General features: G+C 38.5%; 1 protein-coding gene across 3 annotated transcripts in view; it reads left to right on the top strand.

The window, feature by feature from the left end:
* The first annotated feature begins 6822 nt into the window (after positions 1-6822).
* slc38a3b (solute carrier family 38 member 3b) overlaps positions 6823-23509 on the top strand; it is a 38715-nt gene continuing 22028 nt past the window's right edge. For 2 of the 3 annotated variants that reach the window (XM_017479715.3, XM_017479713.3), the window contains exon 1: positions 6823-7058. The gene's annotated coding sequence lies outside the window, so the exon portion shown is untranslated. Of the gene's footprint in view, positions 7059-8115; positions 8245-23509 lie in introns of all 3 variants that reach the window. The other variant, XM_053683825.1, reaches the window with a different exon arrangement.

The following is a 23509-nucleotide window of genomic DNA, read 5'->3' as shown; positions in this document are numbered from 1 at the left end:
ACTCGTGTGAAGCTTTTTCTTTTTTTTTAACACGTTTATTGTATAATTTAACACAACGTGTTGAAATAGTAATAACACAAAAAGTGTGTAGGATATTAGCACATCCTTTCTGACAGTGTAGTTGCAGTGATATTGTATATTCTTGACTTATGACGGCATGGTGTTAACACTATTTATGTACAATAGGGGTTGCTATGGTTTGGCATTTGGTACTAAATTTCATGTTTGCTAACGCCAGCAGGAGACTGACAAGAACTAATGTGGGTTGAGACCAAAAGCAATAACAATGCTCTACTAACATTCATGGGGTGCTGCATAGTTGTTGTAATTTCAATAGAATGAGGCCATTCTACATGGAAGCTTCGCTCATGTAATGCTAACCATGCATTACATGTGTATTACAACCAAGCATTACATATATACAAGACCTGGATAAGGTCAATTTGAGGGAAATCGCATTGTTTGGTTGTAGTGTTCATGTTGGTTTTGTAGTCTATATATATATGTGTGTGTGTGTGTTTGTGTGTATATATATATGTATATATATGTATATATACATATATATTATATAATACACACACTACAATGGGGCACGAAGGACCCAAACAAAAATAAATAAAAAAGAACCCGAATAGACTGTAAAAGACAACACAGAACTGTCATATCACAGTAAACCAGCAAACTACATTTCCCATCCTGCACTGTAGCCTACAAACATGGCCACCATGGACCACAATTCCCAGAACACTTGCCTTCATTCTAATCACACACCTGCATCCAATTCACAGCACAATCACAACCCCAGTTTAAAAGGACTTCCTATGCGTTCACTCTTTGCGATGTATATGCTCAATTTTGTCTTCTGTCTCTGTCGTTACCAAGCCTTAATACCGTGTTTGTTTATTCAGGTTTTGACCTTGTTCTTGTTTATGACCTTGTCTCTTAGTCTTTCCTAGTTTGGCTGACTTCTGCCTGTCTTTGTTTATTGATTTGTGCCTGTTCCCTTGAATTGTTGTTTTAAACTACCTAACCTGCACTTGCTTCTGTCTCAGCCTCCATTATGTGACAAAAACAAACAGAAGAAAACCCAACAGACCACAAAATAAACAAACGCAGAAGCACAAGCAACAGTCGGCCGTACCAGCGGACCAAACAAAACAGCAGTGAGCTGCGGAAGGCGGACCAAACAAAACAGCAGTACCGCAACGCTTCCCTGCAGGCTCAATCTGACGAAGGCTTCTTTTAACACGGTTTAGTCCTCCTAGCAAATTACAAATGTACGGTTATTTGCGACACTCTTATTTAACCCTCCACTTATAAGATGAGGAAGAATTCACCTACTTTTATGTGGCTAATACAACCATAACGCTATTAGCGTGTCAAGGCCACTAACATACCCTCACAAACAACGTAGTACTACATGTGAAGAAATTGCTGTAGAGCAAAGTTGCCTTCAAAATAATAAAATTAAATGTTTCTACATTTTAAAAGTACCTGAACGAGCAGTAAACAGTAGTAAATTAAAATAGTAAAGTAGTAAATAAAGGCAATATTTGGTGTGACAAAAAAGAATCACCCTTAAATGCAATTTGTTTGTGTGCAACAACTCGAGTAAAATGCTCACAAAATAAACAAAACAACTGGATGAAATTCAGGTGACATTTATTAAAATCATTTAAACATTTGACAGATTGTAGGAATTGGAGTTGATGCATCTTCTTACAAATCTCTCGGCCATCTGGGAAGACGAGTCCCACTCCCTTCCATCTGAGAAGCTGTAAAAGAGCTAAAAGAGTGTTGGTTAGTGGTTAGCTACAAAATATGGACAAATTCCTTTGGGCTTCAACTGAGAAATTGCGTTACAGAATCCCAAATTGTGTAATTTTGGAAATGTGACCTCCTCTCTCCTAATGAACAAAATGGCACTGTAGACTCACCAGGAAAATCTAGCTGACTTGCGAATATTTATTTTCCAGCCTTTAAGCACGTCACTGTCAATTTTTTTGCACAATCTAATTAAGTCAACCAACCTTAGAGATCGTGGAAAGCATTAGAACCTAAACCCCATCGTCTCTTTTTGTCATGTTAACCTCGTGAAGAACTTTTGGCCTCGACATTACTGCGCTAGTTAAGTTCCGTTATCCACTGACTGTCTGCACCTGTTACCCGGCATTAACATTCACCCAATACATGAAGAAACATGACCGTAACCTATCCGCCTAATGCTAATCACTGCAGCTTGCGTTAACCCACTCTCTGTATTACATCATGGTGAACAGCTGTAATGCTATGTTATCGTTAACTCTCAAAAAGGTGATGTGAATATCTAACATCACCGTGGGCTGTATGCCTAACGACGCTCAGCTTCACTGTTCAGCCGAGAAAAAATAGTAGTCTCCAGTACAATTAGGGCAGTTTCTTAAGGAAATGAGCTGTAAGTTCTATTGAGCATCTTGCAGACCCAGCCACAGTTCTTTTGGAGATGTTGACTGTCGCACTTGCTTCTGATTTTTGCAGCAAAACCAGCAGCCTTCGTTATGTTTTTTTTATCTGAAAAGTGCTCTCTTACGTAATATGCTGCTTTCTTTACTTGACATACAAACATTTTTCTGTAACATTTAATTTTGTGCTGGAAAACTAATGTTCTAAAAAAATTTTTGTAGTTGATAATATATATAGTGCCCTCCACTAATATTGGCCCTGGGTAAATATGACAAAAGAAGGTTGCGGAAATTTGTCTTTACTGTTTAACCTTTTGATCTTTTGTTTTAAAATATCACAGAAGTACTCTGCTCTCATGGATATCAAACAATTGCAAACAAAACACAGGTATATATATATATATATATATATATATATATATATATATATATATATATATATATATATATATATATATATATATATAAGAATCTTTGTTAAATATAGCTGTGCCACACTTATTGACACCATTTTAGTCAATACTTTGTGCTACCTCCCTTTGCCCCATTTGATCCTTCACATTTCGAGGTCCACGCTGGTGGACTCTCCTCTTCAGTTCATGCCACAGGTTTCTATGGGGTTCAGGTCAGGGGACTGGGATGGCCATGGTAGGGCCTTGGTTTTGTGGTCAGTAAACCACTTTTGTGTTGATTTTGATGTTTTGGATCTTCCAGCAGGACAATGATCCAAAACATACATCAAAATCAACACAAATCCACGGCCCATTTGAATCTTTCTGGCAGAGGCAGTCAGGTTTTCATTTAATATTTGTTGATGTTTGATCGAGTCCATGATGCCATGTATCCTAACAAAATGTCCAGGTCCTCTGGCAGAAAAACAGTCCCAAAAACATTAAAGAGCCACCTCCATATTTAACCGTGGGCATGAGGTACTTTTCCATATGGCTACCTCTCTGTGTGCTCCAAAACCACCTCTGGTGTTTATTACCAAAAAGCTCTATTTTGGTTTCATCTGACCATAGAACCCGATCCCATTTGAGGTTCTAATAGTGTCTGGCACACTGAAGACAATTGAGTTTGTTTTTGGATGAGAGTAGAGGCTTTTTCTTGAAACCCTTCTAAACAACTTGTGATGATGTAGGTGACTTCAGACTAACTTTTGCAATTTTCCAGCTGTGATCTTTGGAGATTTTTTGGCCACTTGAACCGTCCTCTTCACAGTGCCTTGAGACAATATAGGCCCAAATGCTTGTGCTATTTTCTTATAGCCAATTCCCATTTCATGAAGCTCAACAACATTTTGCCACAAATATATTCCTTGTTCCTATGAATGACTAAGGGAATTTGGCCTGTGTGTTACCTCATATTTACACCCCTGTGAAACAGGAAGTCATGATTGAACAATTTCCTGTTCCTAGTCACCCAGGTGTACTAAACATTTTTTTTTAAATCAATGGGAATATACTTCAAATATATTTTTCTCATATAAATTCATATGTGAATTTTTTTAAACAAAATATCAAAAGGTTAAACAAAGTCAAATTTCAAATTTTCTTTGCTCATATTTACCAAGGGTGCCAATATAAGTGGAGAGCACTGTACGTGTGTGTGTGTATGTCTCTGTGTGTAGTACACTTAGTGTGTAGTATGTGTGTGTGTATGTATGTATGTATGTATGTATGTATATATATATATATATATATATATATATATATATATATATATATATATTTATATATATATATATATATATATATATACACACACACACACACAAATATATACAGTCATGTGAACAAAATAAGTACACGATATGGAAATTGTTGGCTTTTTTTTTTTTTAAACATATTTGGACAAACAAACATTTGATCCTCTTTGAAACAGTGCCTATTAATAAAGGTGATAATTATCAAATGACACATTAAATTGACTTTTTTGGTAATGTTCACAATTTAAATGTACAAAAGACAGTTCAGTCACAAAAAGTAAGTACACCCCTACATTTATCACACCTTCAAATCCATAAAATTATAATCAGGTGTTGAAGATACAGAACCTGCTTAGGGAGTGCAGGTGGAACCTGTCTTATTTATTCCCCTCTCATATCTAGTGTCTGGCGTTCCCTTTGCTATTGAGATGTGTGATGGGGCCATGCCAAGATCTAAAGAGTTCTGTTAGGCCTTCAGAAAAAAGTTGTGGAGTCTGGCAAAAGATTTAAAATGATCTCCAAATTATTTGAAATACATCATTCCACTGTAAGGAAAATAATCTACAAATGGTGCAGATTTCAAATGACTGCCAATTTGTCTAGGACTGGCCGTCCCAGCAAATTGAGCCCATGAGGAGGTTGTCTCATTCTAAAAGAAGGCTCCAAGAACCCCAAAATTTCATCACAAAATCTGCTAGTAAGTCTCGTAACTGTTGGTGTCAAAGTGCATGCTTCTACAATCAGAAAGAGATTACACAAATTTGACCTGCATGGGAGGCGTGCCAGGAAAAAGCCTTTGCAAGACTACAGTTTGCCAATGAGCACATAGACATATATTCCAGGCCTTTTGGAATAATGTGATCTGGACAGACAAACCAAAGAGAGTTGTTTGGCCACAGTAACAGCAGACATGTTTGGCACAGACCAAAGACAACTTTTAAGGAGATGCAAATCTTACTAACTGTGAAGCACAGTGGTGGAAAAGTTATGGTTTGGGGTTGCTTTGCTGCCTCAGGGACTGGACAGCTTGCATTAATTCATTCACCTATGAATTCTGCATCATATCAAAGAGTGCTTGAAGATAATGTGAGGCCATCTGTCTGAAAGTTGAAGTTGAACTGTAAGTGGACCTTTCAGCAGGATAATGATCATAAGCACAGAAGCAAATGGCTCAAAAGGAAGAAATTGAGGGTTATGTAATGGCCTAGTCAAAGCCTGGATTTGAATCCATAGAAATGTTGCAGGGGGAAATGGGCAGTATGTGCAAGAAAACTCTCAAACATCTTGCAACTGATGGACTATTCCATGGAAGAGCGGTCAAAAGTTCAAGCATGCCTGGTGAACAATTATATAAAAGGCTGACAAGAAGTTATTTCTGCTTAAGGGGGCAATACTAGCTTCTGAGGCCAAGGGTGTACTTACTGTTTCCACTGTTTTCACATCTATTTATTATTCTATTGAATAAATGATTGAAAAAGCTAACTGTCCTTGTGGTTTTGCTCAAGGATATCAACTTCATTAATAGGCACTGTTCCAAAGATGATCAAATGTTTGCTTGTACAAATATGTAAAAAAAAAAAAAGCCAACTATAATCTCCAAACCAACCCCAGGCTATTTCCACCACTGATTATACTGTTCCAATATAGGCATTTAATTCACTTATACAAATTGAAAAGCCCAAGTATACAACAATGCAACAGATAGATGGAATAATATCCCAGCCACAGTCTTCACTGAACGAGTGAAGCAAGTTTTAGCAGTGTAGCCATGACCTAGGCACACTGACTCGTTTTTGCAAATAAGTTTGGATTAATTAATAACTGTCCATGAAGTCATATATTCCATTCAGTTCAATTTTATATGTATATATCAGTTTGAACAATAGACACTGTGACAAAGCAGCTTTAGAGAAATCAGGATGGAGATGTATAGCTCTAAGAAACAAGTGAGAGGTGACAGGGGCAAGGGAAAACTCACTGAGATGGAAAACAACAAACAAACAAACAAACAAACAAACAGTCCCTTAAGAGATACCAGACTCAAAAGGAAACTCTTTTAGGTGACTCCAGTACATTTATCAATGATGTGTGTTTAAATGCTACTGTATTTTTTTTTCAGGACTCTCGGAATCAATGAAAAAATGGTGGTTAAACTGAACTAGCCCAGTCCCAAAGTCCATGGTTTGTGTTTTTTTTTTTTGAGTGTTGCTTAAGCCCACAGCAGGCTACATGCTGTAGGATTTACCAAGTACACTCTCAGAAATACAGGTCCCAAACTGTGCTTTTCCTTGTTGCTCTGCTGGTATCAACATCTTCTGTAGGTACATAATATGACTTTTAAGGACCACTTAAAGTACACCACGTTATGCCTTAATTCCCAGTTTAAAAAAAACAACAACAAAACACCACGAAATGTTTAATAAAAAAAAAAAAAAAAAAAAAAAACAGGTACCTTTAGGTGTACTCAAGTATGGAGCAACACATCATTCTAACCAGTTTAGTACTTCACTATTAGTACTAAGCATTACTATTACACCTATACTATTTTAACAAAGCATACTATTTAGTACGGTAGCGCGCGCTTGTCCCTGGCCTGTCTGTTAACCCATACGCGATCCTGATTGGACATTTCATGGAGGGCGGGACTTCCACGTCTCCTCCTATTTCTCAACTAAAGCGCGACTCCGACTTCAATTAATTTCTCCCAACAGTTCATGTGTAACACAAGAGGAAGAAAGCTGCAATTCTTAGGACATCCCGCTGCACAAAGAGACAAACAACAACAACAACAGCTTTTCAACCTACAGCCTAAAGAACAACAATAAAAAATTCGCCCGGAAAAGCCGCGAGCTGTAATAACGCATTAACAGAGGAAAGTCAGCGGTGTATTTGTGTTTATTCGTCGACGGGTAAGCTACATTTCACGTTTTAGTCACTTATCGTTTTATAAACATGTCTCTCGCATTTCATTAACTGTAAAGCACACCCTACAGGTAAATACTTTTATGCCTTTTGGAATAGTTTGTAAAGAGTGATGAGTGAGGTCATGCGGGAATGAAAGTGAATGAAGTAACAGTCTTTGTTTGAGAAGGGAGACAGGCTGTAGGCTCGGTGGAGGATTCCTGCTGGTGTGTGTCACGTCCATGTGTTACACTCTTCCTACTGTATAAACGGTTAAATCGACGGCTCACGGTGTAAATAACGCAACACCGACGCGCAGAGTATTATTCTAAAGAGATCATGTAACCGGGGGCTGGCTTGAATAGTGAGTCTAAGGACAATAAGGACTGCTCGCACTATTATTTGGTGAATATTAAGAGCACAGAGGCTCTAGGCTGTTTTCGTTGTGTGTAGAGCGCTTAAACACAGGGATTAGTCGGTGAACAGGACTTTAATGCTTTTTAATGTGTTTTTTTTTTTACATTCAGGATGTAAGGGCAGTTCTCTTTAGTTGAAGTGGCCACGCGCTACTCAGGGTTTGGTTCGCTACGTGTAGTGATGGGAAGTTCGGATCATTTTACTGACTCGGTTCTTTGAATCTCGTTCAGCAAAATGAACGAATCTTTTATTATTATTTATTTATTTATTAATTTTTTTCCTTCGAGTCATTTTGTTCATTTCAGCTGAATATAATTAAAATGGTACAATGTTAAATTCCTCTGACACATCTAGTACTTAATAAACGATCAAATAAACTATAGACTAATGCAAACCAAGGACAAATTCTGAGAAACAGAAGTGATTCATTAAAGCGCACCTATTATGGTTTTGAAACGTACCTAATTTTGTTTTAAAGGTCTCAAACAATAGATTTACATGCATTCAAGGTAAAAAAAAACCAAAACAAACAAAACACTTTAATGTGCTCTTAATTTAAATTGCAGTATTACCTTTATTTCCCCAGTGTCAAAAAGGACTCTTTCAATGATCCGTTCTAAATGATTCATTCTAAACTCCTCCTTTCAGAGAGTATACTCTGCTCTGATTGGTCAGATGTCCCAGTCTGTTGTGATTGGTCTACTGCTGTCAGCAAGCAGCTGATGAAGACCAGAGGCGGAGCTTTTTGTTACAAACCTATGTAGGTTTGTACAGGAAGTAAGTCTGGAATCACTAACGACTCGTTTCAGCTGTTCAGAATCGGTTCCTTCTTTTGGAAGTCAATAACTTGTCGTGCGCTTTGATTTTTTAAACTTTGCAGATGTTTTTACATTCACAAACAGCTCGATAACACACTACATGAAGGGTAATATTTGAAAAACCATAATAGGTGCACTTTAAGAGCTTAGCATTAGGTCTTCAGGCTATGCAGTCTGTTAGTTCACCTCACCTCCCGATCCGAGTCACGTCTTTTGTGACTTTTCTTTTGTCACATCTGTTCCCCGGAAACAGAAATGATAATTCACATCTCAAGTCGTCGGGCTTGAGTTATTCGTTCATCACGTGACCGCCCCATAGGCTCAATGCTTTGGGGATGTGACGTGATGAACTGCCACTGTTGGGCCCTTGAGCAAGGCCCTTAACCCTCTCTGCTCCAGGGGTGCTGTATCATGGCTGACCCTGTGCTCTGACCCCAGCTTCCTAACATGCTGGGGCATGTGCAGAAAAGAATTTCACTGTGCATATGTACCAACAAAGACTCATTATCATTATGAATAAACGACTCGAACCCAAAGACTCGAGACGTGAACTAATCATTTCTGTTTCCGGTACAGAACCTATGGGGATGTTGCAGCGCATGCGCGGTCAAAAGTGAACGAATCACTCTCTGAGACAGCTCGTTGTTCCCGAGATGTATTAAAGATTCATTCAGAATGAATGAATCGTTCATGCACGACGCATCAGCAGCTACTTCGAGTCTAGCAAGGATTGAGACATTTCAACTTTAATATGTGACAGGGATTTTAAGAGAAGCTCCACCCTGAGCACATTAAATATGTTTATTTTGAAATATGAGTGATGTGCTCAGCGCTTCAAGTTGTCACGCTATAAAGTTGGATACGGAAGCAAGCGCAGATCTTCAAACAGCTTAATAAACATACAAACAACAAAACAAAGACAATTAGGCAAAATACTGTGGCTAAAGCTAAACATAAACTATCAAACAAAACATGGTACAGGGACACAGGTCAAGATAGACAATACGAAAGACGAGGAAGCAGTACAAACAGTGGCTATATATAGGAGTGCTCATTAAACTGAAAAGTGATACAGGTGCAGGTGGTCATGTGACAGTGATGTAGTATGGTGCAATGGCTGCTGGGAAATTAAGTCCAGAGTTACCTCCTTGATATATGACACAAGTGCTAATTTTGTTACTTACTTTGTTCTGTGTTTTCATTATTCCTGTTAGAGGTTAACGGGTGTGTGCCGCTGTGATGTCACACGGGGACATAGTGGAGTTAAAATGGCGTTTAGTAGCTGCCCTGTTAAATCTTTCATTTCATGATACTCTAATATTGATGGTTTGTGCTCGTTTTGTAAAAGTGAGAGAGAGTGGTGACGCATTTGTTTTTTGAATGTAAAATTATCCAAAGATTCTGGAGAGAATTGGCAGACTTGATCAATAATTTAGTAAAGATTCAATACTATTTTACTTCAAAGGATATCATGGTGTATTATGAAAACACTGTTAACAAAGGTCTTGAATACATGGTTAATTTATTTATACTAATGGCAAAATTTTCTATACTTAAACAAAAGTATGTTAATTCATCCCCAGACTTTAGGGTGTTTATATTGCATTTACAATTACACTGATTCATTTAGCAGATGCTTTCATCCAAAGCGACGTACAAATGAGAAATTACACTTTCTCAAAGCGACTTACAATTGATATTGGTATTTGATTGTTTTGTATCTTCTCAGAAATTGTTAAAAAAAAGTAGTCATTAACGTGTTTAAAATATTACAATATAATCTTTGGATCCCCTGTTACCAATTAATGCCACACTTTGTTTTGTACTATTGTATGCTAGTGTGTATGTGATTGTGCCCTGTGATGGATTGGCACCCTGTCCAGGGTGTACCCCGCTTTGTGCCCCATGCTCCCTGGGATAGTCTCCAGGTTTCCCCGTGACCCTGAAAAGGATAAGCGGTATAGAAGATGGATGGACTATTGTATGCTATGCTATGTTTGTTACTTGGTCTGTTTTCAATTAAAATAAGGTGTTTAGTAGCTTAAAGAAAGGTGACCTCAAACATAAGGCATAATGGTTGGCTCCTAAAAACAAAGGAGCAAGGCATTCTTTTCTTACTTACCGTATTTATTTACTTATTTATTTATTTATAGCAATATTCAATTTGATATCAAAGAGCAATACGACACAGTTGTAGGGAGACCACAAGCATTGGACTCAAAGTTTCTCAATTCACTCTCACGTTTGTGGACACCTGACCATCACAGCCTCATATGAGCCTTTCCCAAACTGTTGCCACACGGTTGCCTAGAATGTCTTTGTATGCTGTAGAATTAAGATTTCCCTTCACTGGAACTAAGGGGCCCAAACCAGTTTTGTTATAACAATGCCTCTGTGTACAGAGACATGCTTTGCCAAGGTTGATTTGGAAGAACTCCCGTGGCCAAAGTCCTGACCTCAACCCCAGTGAATACCTTTGGGATGAACTGGAACGCTGACTGTGTGCCAGGCCTTCTCATGTGCCTGATGTCACGAATGCTCTTGTGCCTGAATGAGCACACATCCCCACAGCCACTGTCCAAAATCTAGTGGAAAGCCTCCCCAGAAGATTGGAGGTCAACGGCAATGGTGGGGGGACCAACTAAGTGTTAATGCCCATGGTTTTGGAATGGGCATATGTAGTCATGTGTCCACATACTTTTCGCCATATAGTGTACATGAAGCGGTTGTGCTGAGTTACAGCAGAGACTTATATGAGATGACTAGTGCGATGACGCTGATTGAGGTCGTGGTATTAGTATGGAAATTGAAGCTTTGGAACCCTTTGTGTTTGAGTGAACAGATGTGGTGCTGGGAGAGCTGGACAGACTAGAGGATTAAAGCACTGCTCCACCTGTCTCATGAGACAGAGTTGAATTCTCAGCTGGCAGGTGAACAGCATTGTGGGTAGTATTGGAAATGCAGAAGTGGACCAAATGGTTGATCATAAAAGTTTAAAGCAAAAAAGAATTTAATTATAAAAATCAATATTTTGCACAACTGATGACATTGATGATAGACAATAATATTCAGGGTGTTTTTTTTTTTTCTCTACATGTACTTGACTTCAGGCCTGCCATTCATAATGACTGGGCCCAGGACAATTTATTATTACTTTTTTAATCGGAATACTTTGATAAGTAGGCTACTCCACATATCAGTGGATCCCATGGACCCTTACCCAGCCTGGGTCCAGGACAGCTTGCCCAGTTTTACCCTCTTGACAGCATGGTTATGTAGCAGATGATAGTGCGTCCGTCTGAGACTTTCTCTGTTGACCGTAACCTTTAAAGAGACCAGCCACTGCTTGGACACTGTTCAGCGTTCTGTGCAGAAGACATTGCACACCATGTGGTTTATCACCACACTGGAACTGGAATTGTTTTAATAATTGACAAAGCCAATGTAATAATAATAGTAATAATAATAATAATTTATGCACAGAAACTCAAGTTGCTCAATTTGTAACCTATTGTTGACTTTTTTTTTGTCTAAAATTTGAAGGGTCAATGAAGACACATTATGTGCTATATTGTATTTATTGATGTCATTTTGATGTACGAGTGCTATGCTATTGCAACTGTGTTTGACAAAAATGATGCCGCTTTCCTGAAGGTCAATGTTCAGAATGTGTCGACAAACAAGTAGTCATTGAACTACTTCTGATAGGTAAGGGCAGTGGCCATGTCCGGTTTTGTGTGAACCAGTTTGAGGCAGTGTGGTTGTGCAAACATCACTAAAGCACATACGTGCATGTACTATGAGCCCCAACCCTTGTCTGCTTGCTTCAGAGTGATGAGATGAGCCAGTGTTGGTGGTTATTTTTAATATTTTTCCACACTGAGGTGGGACCTTAACGTATACAGTATGTATGCACAGTGTGCCGAAACATGTTGTGTGTTCGATATAACTAATCTTAGTCTTAATTCTTTTGGAGAAAAGTAGATATTGTCTTACTTTGTTTATGGGAAGCCAAGCCCTGGGTTGTGTGTTTTTTTTTTTTTTTAATGTGCTTGAGAAACCCCTCAATATTTTATTCTCTCTTATTAAATGCTATGATTATCCTAGGTCATCACATAGTTTTGGCTGATATTGAGAGCTCCTGTTTTGCTGATTACAAAACCATAATAGAATTCGGTTGCCAGTGAGGATTGTCCTCTGGAAGGAAAAAAGAAATCTCAGATTTTTTGTGGGATACTCTAGTTTCCAGAACCACAGCCAATGTGTGCATGCTGAGGTTGAGGCGGTGGTGGGGTGCCCCCTGTTCCTTGGTACTTAGAGGTCACTGCAATGTATTGAAACCCTAAAGGAAACCATCACTTTTTTTATCATGTAGGTCCTTCCATCCATCCATCCATTCATACAGTGAGGGAAAAAAGTATTTGATCCCCTGCTGATTTTGTACGTTTGCCCACTGACAAAGAAATGATCATTCTATAACTTTAATGGTAGGTTTATTTGAACAGTGAGAGACAGAATAACAACAAAAAAATCCAGAAAAACGCACGTCAAAAATGTTATAAATTGATTTGCATTTTAATGAGGGAAATAAGTATTTGACCCCTCTGCAAAACATGACTTAGTACTTGGTTTAAAAACCCTTGTTGGCAATCACAGAGGTCAGACGTTTCTTGTAGTTGGCCACCAGGTTTGCACACATCTCAGGAGGGATTTTGTCCCGCTCCTCTTTGCAGATCTTCTCCAAGTCATTAAGGTTTCGAGGCTGACGTTTGGCAACTCGAACCTTCAGCTCCCTCCACAGATTTTCTATGGGATTTAGGTCTGGAGACTGCCTAGGTCACTCCAGGACCTTAATGTGCTTCTTCTTGAGCCACTCCTTTGTTGCCTTGGCCGTGTGTTTTGGGTCATCGTAATGCTGGAATATCCATCCACGACCCATTTTCAATGCCCTGGCTTTGAGGAGGAGGTTTTCACCCAAGATTTGACGGTACATGGCCCCGTCCATCGTCCCTTTGATGCGGTGAAGTTGTTCTGTTCCCTTAGCAGAAAAACACCCCCAAAGCATAATGTTTCCACCTCCATGTGTGACGGTGGGGATGGTGTTCTTGGCAGCATTCCTCCTCCTCCAAACACGGCGAGTTGAGTTGACGCCAAAGAGCTCCATTTTGGTCTCATCTGACCACAACACTTTCCTCTTGTCCTCTGAATCATTCAGATGTTCACTGGCAAACTTCAGACGGGCATGTATATGTGCTTTCTTGAGCAGCAGACCTTGCGGGCGCTGCAGGATTTCAGTCCTTCACGGCGTAGTGTGTTACCAATTGTTTTCTTGGTGACTATGGTCCCAGCTGCCTTGAGATCATTGACAAGATCCTCCCGTGTAGTTCTGGGCTGATTCCTCACTGTTCTCATGATCAATGCAACTCCACGAGGTGAGATCTTGCATGGAGCCCCAGGCCGAGGGAGAGTGACAGTTCTTTTGTGCTTCTTCCATTTGCGAATAATCGCACCAACTGTTGTCACCTTCTCACCAAGCTGCTTGGCAATGGTCTTGTAGCCCATTCCAGACTTGTGTAGGTCTACAGTCTTGTCCCTGACATCCTTGGAGAGCTCTTTGGTCTTGGCCATGGTGGAGAGTTTGGAATCTGACTGATTGCTTCTGTGGACAGGTGTCTTTTATACAGGTAACAAACTGATATTAGGAGCACTCCCTTTAAGAGTGTGCTCCTAATCTCAGTTTGTTACCTGTATAAAAGACACCTGGGAGCCAGAAATCTTTCTGATTGAGAGGGGGTCAAATACTTATTTCCATCATTAAAATGCAAAACAATTTATAACATTTTTGACGTGCGTTTTTCTGGATTTTTTTGTTGTTATTCTGTCTCTCACTGTTCAAATAAACCTACCATTAAAGTTATAGACGGATCATTTCTTTGTCAGTGGGCAAACGTACAAAATCAGCAGGGGATCAAATACTTTTTTTCCCTCACTGTAGCTATTCTATGGATGGATGGATAATGTAGGTACTCTATAAAAACCACTACGAGATACAAGCAACTGGAGTGGACTGAACAGGACTGCACACTGATTTGATAAAAAAGGGATTCAGAATTGTATGGAATTAAATTTCTGAGAAAGGTAGTGAAGGTAACTTTTCAAGAAACGAACAAAACTGTACAATGAGAGAAGAAAAACACGCTGAAACTGAAGACATTGGACTCAGTGGCAGACATTTAACATGGTTTTCAAATAACCAGCATTTTCTTTGAACAGTTTTCTAAGCTTCGTAACCAGTCATGGTTTATGAATGCGCTGCCAGAGTTTTTGCTTACGCTTTCAAAGTTTTTGTTTACGCTCCGCAAATTTACGTTCATCATTCTCGCACAAACCTCTCGTATGGGTGGACTTTTCTTTGTAGTTTGTAGTGGAAATTACTTACTTACTTAGTCAGTACACGTCATTGTTTTTATGATACATTGCGATGCTGACGTGAACGATGTCACAACGATTTCTGCATCGATGCATAAAAAATGAATAGATTTTTAAAATGTGATTAAATATCATATATATGCACAGTACTGTTTTTATTGTGAATAGAGTACTCTTATTAAATAAGTAGTAATAAAGTTGCCTATGTCCTCCGGAGGTCATGCACGTGCGTCTGTCCGATGTATCGTACATAGGTACGAGTGAGAGCAGGAGCCGAGGCTTAAAAATGCACCTAGCTGCTTGAAAGCAGATATTTGGGCACATTTTGGATTTTACGAAGATCAGAATAACAAACTTGATAAACAATCATGCAGTGTGCAAGATGAAGATTCACACCTCTATTAGTTCGTAATTAATATTTGAGGTCTGGGTAGTCTCATACAACTAATTTTTTATTTTTTTTTTTTTTCCCAAAATGAGCTCCCAGCAGCAGCACAGAGCGCCGTCATCATAATCCTCCTCTTCAGATGGACACTTGAGCTGTCGATCCAAATCTCACTAGCCAATCAGAGTCAATTGTGGTTTAGCCCACGCACATGTGAGATTTGTGCTGCATAAACGAAAACTTTGGCAGCACATTCATAAACCATGATCAGCAAAAATGAACCTTAGAAAACTGTTAACAAAGAATGCTGTTTATTTGAAGAGCACGTTATATTTTTGCCACGGAGTTCAGTGTTTTGAATTTCAGAGCATTTTATTCTTTCTCCTTGTATATTTTTGTTAGTTTCTTGAAAAGTTACGTTCAATAATTTTGGCACAAATGTACTTCCATAGAAGTGCCTATGATTGGTCAGAACACCCTGAGTGCCCATCAGAACTACCTGAGTGTAGATAGTTACAGTGTCCCAGCATGAAACAGCATTATACAATACTCTAATGCTAATGCTCTGTAGTACTGGTTTGATAAAGAATTTTCAATATTTACACAAAAAGTGTGCTCCTATTGCAACCATTTAGGTTAGTGTATATCAATTTAATTCAGTTTTATTTGTATAGCGCTTTTAACAATGGACATTGTCCAAAAGCAGCTTTACAGAAATATATAAATTCAATATACCGATTTAAAATGTATGAATTTATCCCTAATTAACAAGCCAGTGAATGCGTGAAAGGGCGGTGGTGGTGGTTGGGGGGAGGGGGGGGTTTAGCCTTCCAAACATTCCAGTTCACCACAACACTATGCTTGTGAGCCCTCTAGATCTGCTCCTTTACCTAAGAAAAAAAAACAACTGTTCACAAAAAGCTCGACTAAACATACATGTTTTAATCCTGGACTTAAACTCTGAGACTGTGTCTAAGACCTGAACACTAATAGGAAGACTGTTCCATAACTGTGGAGCTTCATAAGAGAAAGCTCTTCCCCCTGCTGTAGCCTTCACTTTTCAAGGTACCAACAAATAGCCTGCACCTTTTGATCGGAGTAGGCAGGGCAGAACATAAAAACCAAAAATACACTCAGGTGCTGTGGCATGAGACCATTTAGTGCTTTATAGGTTAGTAGTAGTTTTTTATTATCAATGCAAAATTTTACTTGGAGCCAGTGCAGTGTGGATATGATAAGGGTGATGTAGTCGTATCTTCTAGTTCTAGTTAGGACTCTTGCAGCTGCATCCTGGACCAACTGGAGTTAATTTATGCTCCAACTGGAACATCCAGACAGTAAGGCATTGCAGTAATCCAACCTAGAAGTGACGAAAGCATAATCAAATTTTCTGCATCCTGTAGTGACATTGTATTTCTTATCTTAGAAATATTTCTGTGATGAAAGAAGGCTCTCCTAGTAATATTAACTACATAAGCGTCAATTAAAGACTGGAGTCAATAATCACACCAAGGTCTTTTACAGTTGCACATGATGTAACAGAAAGGCCATCCAGAGCATCCAAGGCCATGTAATCAGAAAGCTTACTTCTAGCTACATGTGGTCCTAGTACAAGTATTTCTGTCTTTTCAGAATTAAGTAAGAGGAAGTGAATAAGCATCCAGTGTCTAGTGTCCTTTACACATTCCTCAACTTCATCTTGCTTTGCTGAAACACGCAGCTGTGTGTCATCAGCATAACCGTGGAAAAAAGCAGAGCGCCGAAAACAGAACCTTGCGGAACACCAAACTTTACCTCAGTATGCGTAGAGAAGTCACCATTTGCATCTACGAACTGATAGCGATCAGTCAAATAAGACCTGAGCCAGGAGAGGACCTTTCCCTTAATGCCAACAACATTTTCTAGTCTATCAAGGAGAATAGTATGATCAGTTGTATCTAAAGCTGCACTAAGGTCAAGCAACACAAGCATGGAGACACAACCCTGATCAGAGGCCAGTAGTAGGTCATTTACCACTTTAACCAGCGCTGTCTCTGTGCTACGATGAGGCCTCAATCCTGACTGATACAGTTCATGGATATTGTTCCTGTGTAGGTACGAGCATAGCTGCTGTGCTACAACTTCTGAGATCTTGGAGATAAAGGGGAGATTTGATATTGGCCTATAGCTGGACAGTTGACAGGGGTCGAGGTCAGGTTTTTTAATCAGGGTTTTGATAACTGCTAGTTTAAATGATTTACGTACATCGCCAGTGCTAAGGGAAGAATTGATTATTTTTAGAAGGGGTTTGATTACTTCTGGAATAATCTGTTTAAAGAAACATGTAGGTAAGGGATCTAGTATACAAGTTGATGAGAGTGATGAAGAAATTAATGAAATTAGTTTGCTCTCTCTAAGGGGAGTAAAACATTGTAATTGTTAATGTGATATTGCTATATTATTATCTACATGGTTAATTATAAGACTTTTATGTAAGGTTTTAAATTAATAGTCTGAACTTTTTGTCCAATATTTTGCCAATGAAAATATTCATGAAGTCCTCGCTGCTATATAATGATTGTGTGCAAGTTTCTGTGGTGGTTTTATTCCTAGTTAATTTTGCTACAGCGTTAAATAAGAATCTAGGATTGTTTTTGTTATCTTCAGTTAGGAGAGAGAGAGGGAGGGAGAGAGAGAGACTGATCTAGCAGCACTAAGAGAGTATCTATAGTTGAGGAGGCTCTCCTTCCATGCTGTTTGAAATACTACCAATTTGGTTTGACGCCCTTATGTTCTAATTGTCGAGTGGTCCGTTTTAAGGTGTGTGTGATCGTTATACCAGGATGCTAGCTTTTTCTCTCGAAATATTTTTCTTTTAAGTGGAGCTACCATATCTAGCGTGTAGCAGAACGTTGACTCTAAGCATTCAGTCACCTGATCAAGTTCTTTGGGATAAGACATAGCTGATCATCGCTGATATCTCTGGGAGGTTATTGATAAAACTCTGTGCATTGGCTGCCATGAATGCCGTGTTTTACACGGCAGCGTGGCGAGGTGCATATACTATGATCAATTAAATTTTAAATGAGATGATCAATTAAACAATTTAAATGAGATGAGATAATGATCTGAGATATTGACTATATTTTCTATATGATATGACTATATTTTCTATATTTAATCTAATAAATCTAATTTCTATATTTAATCTAGAAGTAATAGTATTTAATAGAAGTAATTAGGGATGCACCGGAATGAAATTTCTCGGCCGAAGCCGGAACCGAATATGATGAAAAACTTTTCCGAAAGCCGAACACCGAACACGTTTTTTCCATTTATTTTGCCATTTTTTTTCACCATTGCATAAATTAAACAGTCAAAATGTGCTTTTTACTATTTTGTCTTGCTTTTCAAAGAAAAAACCAATTACAAAAACTACAATTTCAAAATATTTATTTAACACTGAACGTTTTTGTTCATTCCAGCAGGCATAGGCTAGCAACAAGGCACAATATAACTTTAAATAAATAAACGAGTAAAATGAAAATATTTTGATGTGGTCATCTTTGAGCCCCTTGAATAGCCGATGTTAGGCTGCTGAAAGAATGGAACACTCTGTAGCCTACAACTAAAAAGTGCATTAAAAAGTGCATTGACGAGTGCGGAAAATGGTTCTACTGGGTTCTATACGTCTCGCGACGTGACGGAATACTCTGCGAGGTGTACAGGGGCGCGAGCAGTATATCTCCCGAATATAATCAGTGCTAAGCGCTGGCAGGTGAAAACAATAAAGCCACACCCCCCAACAACAACCAATGACAAAACAGGGAGGAGACAGAACAGAAACAAAACAAACGCACGTGTCCACAGTAAACAATGTCACGGTTGTCAACATCTGAAGAGCATGCGCTCGCTGAGCACTCGTGCACGTAGCTTGTGCATGAGCGCGGCTCCTCATCTCACCTCGTCTCACTCCGGTTGCTAGGCTATTTGGTCGGGTCATCAAACACGTCATTGTTCGGTCAATTTCGGTTGCCGAACATTCGGTGCATCCCTAGAAGTACTAGCATATAATGAACAACATAGTAATATCAATAACATGCAATGTAAAATACCAAGAATTGTGCATGTGCAAGAACTAGTAAGGGGAACTGACACGAACTGCATGGGAAAGGTAAAGATGACAAATGAATATTAGGAATGTGCAAATTATCTTGCTGCCGTTTAGATTAGTATCGCTAAAGGGCGAGGCACATGTTCAGGACTTAGGAAATGACATGTTGAGAAACTTGATCATCTTGAGCAACTGTGAAACAGTGCGAGACAAATTAGATTCATAAAGATCCTCCTATTGCCCGTTCCCAATGACAATATAACAGTGCCTAATCTGAAATCTGTTCGGTGCTTTTCCACTGCAATGCCAAAACTGCGTCAGATCCAGCACTGTAATTATGCTGGTATGGGACCAGCAGCGAGTAACGCCCTAGATTGTTTTGCAATTAAGTTGAACAAATTCCCTGGTTCCAGGAATGTGTGCCGGCTTCTATGTTAGCATGGAACATTGTCACTGGAAAAGGAGAATGCACAATATTGCTTATTGGGCACAAGTACAAGCTTCAGATGCATGACCTTCTCACTAGAGCAAGAATGAAAACACAGGCAAACTTTATAGCCATGTTTTTTTTATTTCTAGATTAAAATAAGCAAGTGGCTACGTGTGCAGGATATGTGTACACCATGGCACAAAATATGGCACCTTTATACCGTTTCATCCTTGTCAGAAATGACGGCCACCACAGTTGTCAGGAAAGTACACGATCTTAGGCGAGGTCTGTCCTGATAGACAGATGAATGTTTTGCCTGATACCCCAGCTCAGATTTGTCAAAAATACAAAAAATTACATTTTAGCGTGATAGTTTGAGAGATAAAATGATGGCAAATTGACCTTTAAATGTATGTTTATTAACACCACAGGTCCCTGTTTAATTCTATTGACAATACAAAATCACGAGCAATATTTTGTCACATATTGACATCAAATCTACTTCTAATTGTTGACAGAAATTTTCCAGCACTGGTGTTTCAGACAATTAGTGAGCTATAAGTTATACAGTTCTTTCACAACTAAGTGTGCGTTGTTATTTGCCAAATAGTCTAAGTTCTATTTTTCTATTTTGGTGTTCTTTATAGAATTTATATAGTATTATTTATAGTATTGATCAATTGTTCAAAAGATAAAGGGGTGACCATTAGAGGTGACGTGGTGTTTTTAGAAATGTAAATCATGCTTTGTGTGCGTGTGCTTTTCTCCATTTTATGAATCTAAGATATTTTCTTTTGCCTTACCATTTTATTCAAACTGGACCAAAGAAAATGTTTTGGGAGCGTCTAGTCTGGTGGAAGTTTTGGAACACCATGGCTTGTTTAAGTGCCAGCATGCAAACATGAAAACTGTGTTGTTGGAGTGGTAGTTTATGAGATGCTTTTGGCCTTTATTCTAGGCACAGTCTCTTTTAAGCTGATGAGGTACACGTTCTGGTATGAGACCCCTTCACTGCAAGCTTTCCACACTATGCAAGACCTGCCTGTGACACTGTTTGTTTGGGTTTGATTCATAAATTAACTTCTATAAGTAGCTTTGACGTGTTGTGTACAAAGTGTGGCTGGAATTTGAAAAATGGGAAATGAATCAAATTTGAACGAAATCTAAAGGGGAAAATACTTCCGAGTACTTTTAGTATTGCAAACGGTATTGTTTTTGTTTAAGCGCTGTCTGATTTTCTTGATGAATGGAAAATGATCGTTGACCTTTGAACACAATAGGAGTAATACCTGGTTTTACAAACATTTTTACTATTATATGGGATATTTTTCATATTCCCATATGAGAAACGACCCCCCCCTGAACTGACTCTTCTGCTCTGAATGCTTTTGGGTACACACAAACAATGAATGTTAACGGCATTTGGCTGCTATTGGATAACCTCTTTTTAAACTCACTATGTCCAAGGATTGACCTTCTGTCTATGCCAACTGAACGGCCTGTGACTTGGTCGTGCCACCTTGAATTTCAGAAGCTCAGGGTGCAGCGCTAAATATACCAGCATATTATGTGAAAAATAAACCCTCTCCAATCTTTAATAATATGTGAATGAGTCTCGGCTGCTTGTTGGTTTTCATTATTGAGAAGCTTAGCATGTAGAAAACGGTGGCTGTCAGTATGTAAGACTGCTGTAGGTCATTGGCGTATCCAGACCGGTTTTAGAGGAGGAAGCCAGGAGCAGCACAGAATTGGGTCTACTGGGCCATCGATGAATAATGCAAATTAACTTTAACCTTAGGAACAGTTACATAACATTTACATTACATAACAACTACTTATTTCTAGTAGAACATGTACTTTGTCACTGTAAAACCCAACTTTGGGTGCTTTACATTTCTTTGTATGGAGTAAATGCCAAATAACTGTGAGGATAAACCACCACTCAAGAGTGCTTTAACTAACTTATACCACAGCACTATTGGAATCTCAATTCCGATTGGTCAGAAGATGCTGATTAATTTGAACAGCAGCACTGACAGTAGTTTCAGTTGGAAGGTAAATCATCAATTTACACAGGACTAGTATGGTGAATGCTCCATATAAACATATTAAAATCTTGTGTAACTGTTGATGTAGTGACGTTTTCTGTAAGGAGATGTTTATTTAGTATTTATGGAAGGAGTTTTCGTTGTCAGTGCTTTATAAGTGAAAGGTAAGGCTGTTATACATTTTCCGCTTTCCAATAGTGGAAAGTCTTCGCCTATGATGGACGGCTTTGTGGTTTCTTGGTAACATGACAATCTTCATTGTCTTCAGATCTGCAGAGAAAATACCTGACACCATTATGAACACCAAAATGTACTGAATATGGCTAAACATTTTTCCTTTAAGTCAAAAAAATAAATGAAAATAGTATTGTTTTGCAATCAAAACAATTGACCAGTCAGTTGCCAGCTTCAGTATATGGAACACTGAGTATATACAAAATAAATTATAGACCTAGTTAAATACAATAACTAAACCAGGTTAACTAAAAACTAAAAATGCAAATAGTTATATGCATATGTATGATTGCTTATTGCAGCATATATGTAATTATTTATGTAATGGATGTAAGTATTTATTTCAATATTTAATAGAATTTAACCTAATCTATTGGATTAACTAGGGCACAATCACAAGTAATCAGTCGCAGGTTACTTAAGTTGTCAGTAATACCGGCTCAGGCAGACTCTGTGGCATTAGGCCTGATTTAAGTCAGTTTTTTTTTTTGGGCGTCTATTCAAACAGAATTTTACTGTGTCTGAGACCCTCTCCTCCTCAAACATGTCCATCACAGGTTCAAAGATAAACTTCGCGAACATATCAGTTCAATAGTGAGGCTCTGACAAAGCTTAAAGGGGTCATATGATGCTTTTTAACGTTTTCCTTTTCTTTTAGTGTGTAATGTATCTGTTTGTGCATGTATAAAATCTGCCAAGTAACAAAGCTCATAGTCTCCCAAAAAGAGATTTATTCTATATGATGGGGAACACTGCTCCAGACCTGCCTAAAACGCCTCGATCGAAGTCCAGATATTACTTCCACAAATGTCTACGTCACAATTTGAAATATCAGCATAATGCCTCCATAATTTTTTTTTCATTTTTAATTAATACATTTTTTAAAAACTGTATTTTATGTTGTGACTTTAGGACATAAAGTTGTTACAGTGAAGAAGACAAATTAAACCGTTATAACATGGTATCTGAAAGGTAAGAGACTTACTAAATAAAAACACTGGCCAATCAGAGCACTCTGGGCTTTTCGGAAAGAGGGGCTTTGGAAAAACCGGAACTCAATCAGAGCGTTTCAGGCAGACTTTTAAACATTAAAGCATGTTAGAGCTGCAACAACTAATCGATGATGAAAATCGTTGTCAACGAATCTCATTATTGATTAGTTGGTCTGCGCGCGACATGGGGTACATTTACTCTCTACATTACTTCTGTTCTGAAAACACGCTTCGGAAAGTAAATACTAAAGTTCTGTCACAACTGACAGTATACACTTACACTATGCACGGTGTACTCGACCGTCTAGTGTATGAATTTTAGAAAGGTAATATCATCTCCAAAGGAACACTAGCGGGTTTTTACTAACCGGAAGTATAAGCCGCTTCCTAGTCCACGGCGCACGACATAATGTGACGCTGCTAGCTTTAGCAGATACCCAGAGTCACTGACAATGACTTTCTTCAGTTTACTGTTTATGCATAAATGCTATTATATAATATAAACGTCTATATTTGTTTATATTATATATAAGTATTTATGCATTATTTTTTTATGGATGCACAAAAAGAACTGAATTAAACCACAGTCTGAAATGAATAATATATATTCTTG

The sequence above is a fragment of the Ictalurus punctatus genome, chromosome 11 (assembly GCF_001660625.3).
Source record: "Ictalurus punctatus breed USDA103 chromosome 11, Coco_2.0, whole genome shotgun sequence".
In the NCBI taxonomy this organism is placed as follows: Eukaryota; Metazoa; Chordata; class Actinopteri; order Siluriformes; family Ictaluridae; genus Ictalurus; species Ictalurus punctatus.
Note: the sequence above shows the minus strand (reverse complement) of the source record. Positions and strands in the feature narration are given on the sequence as shown.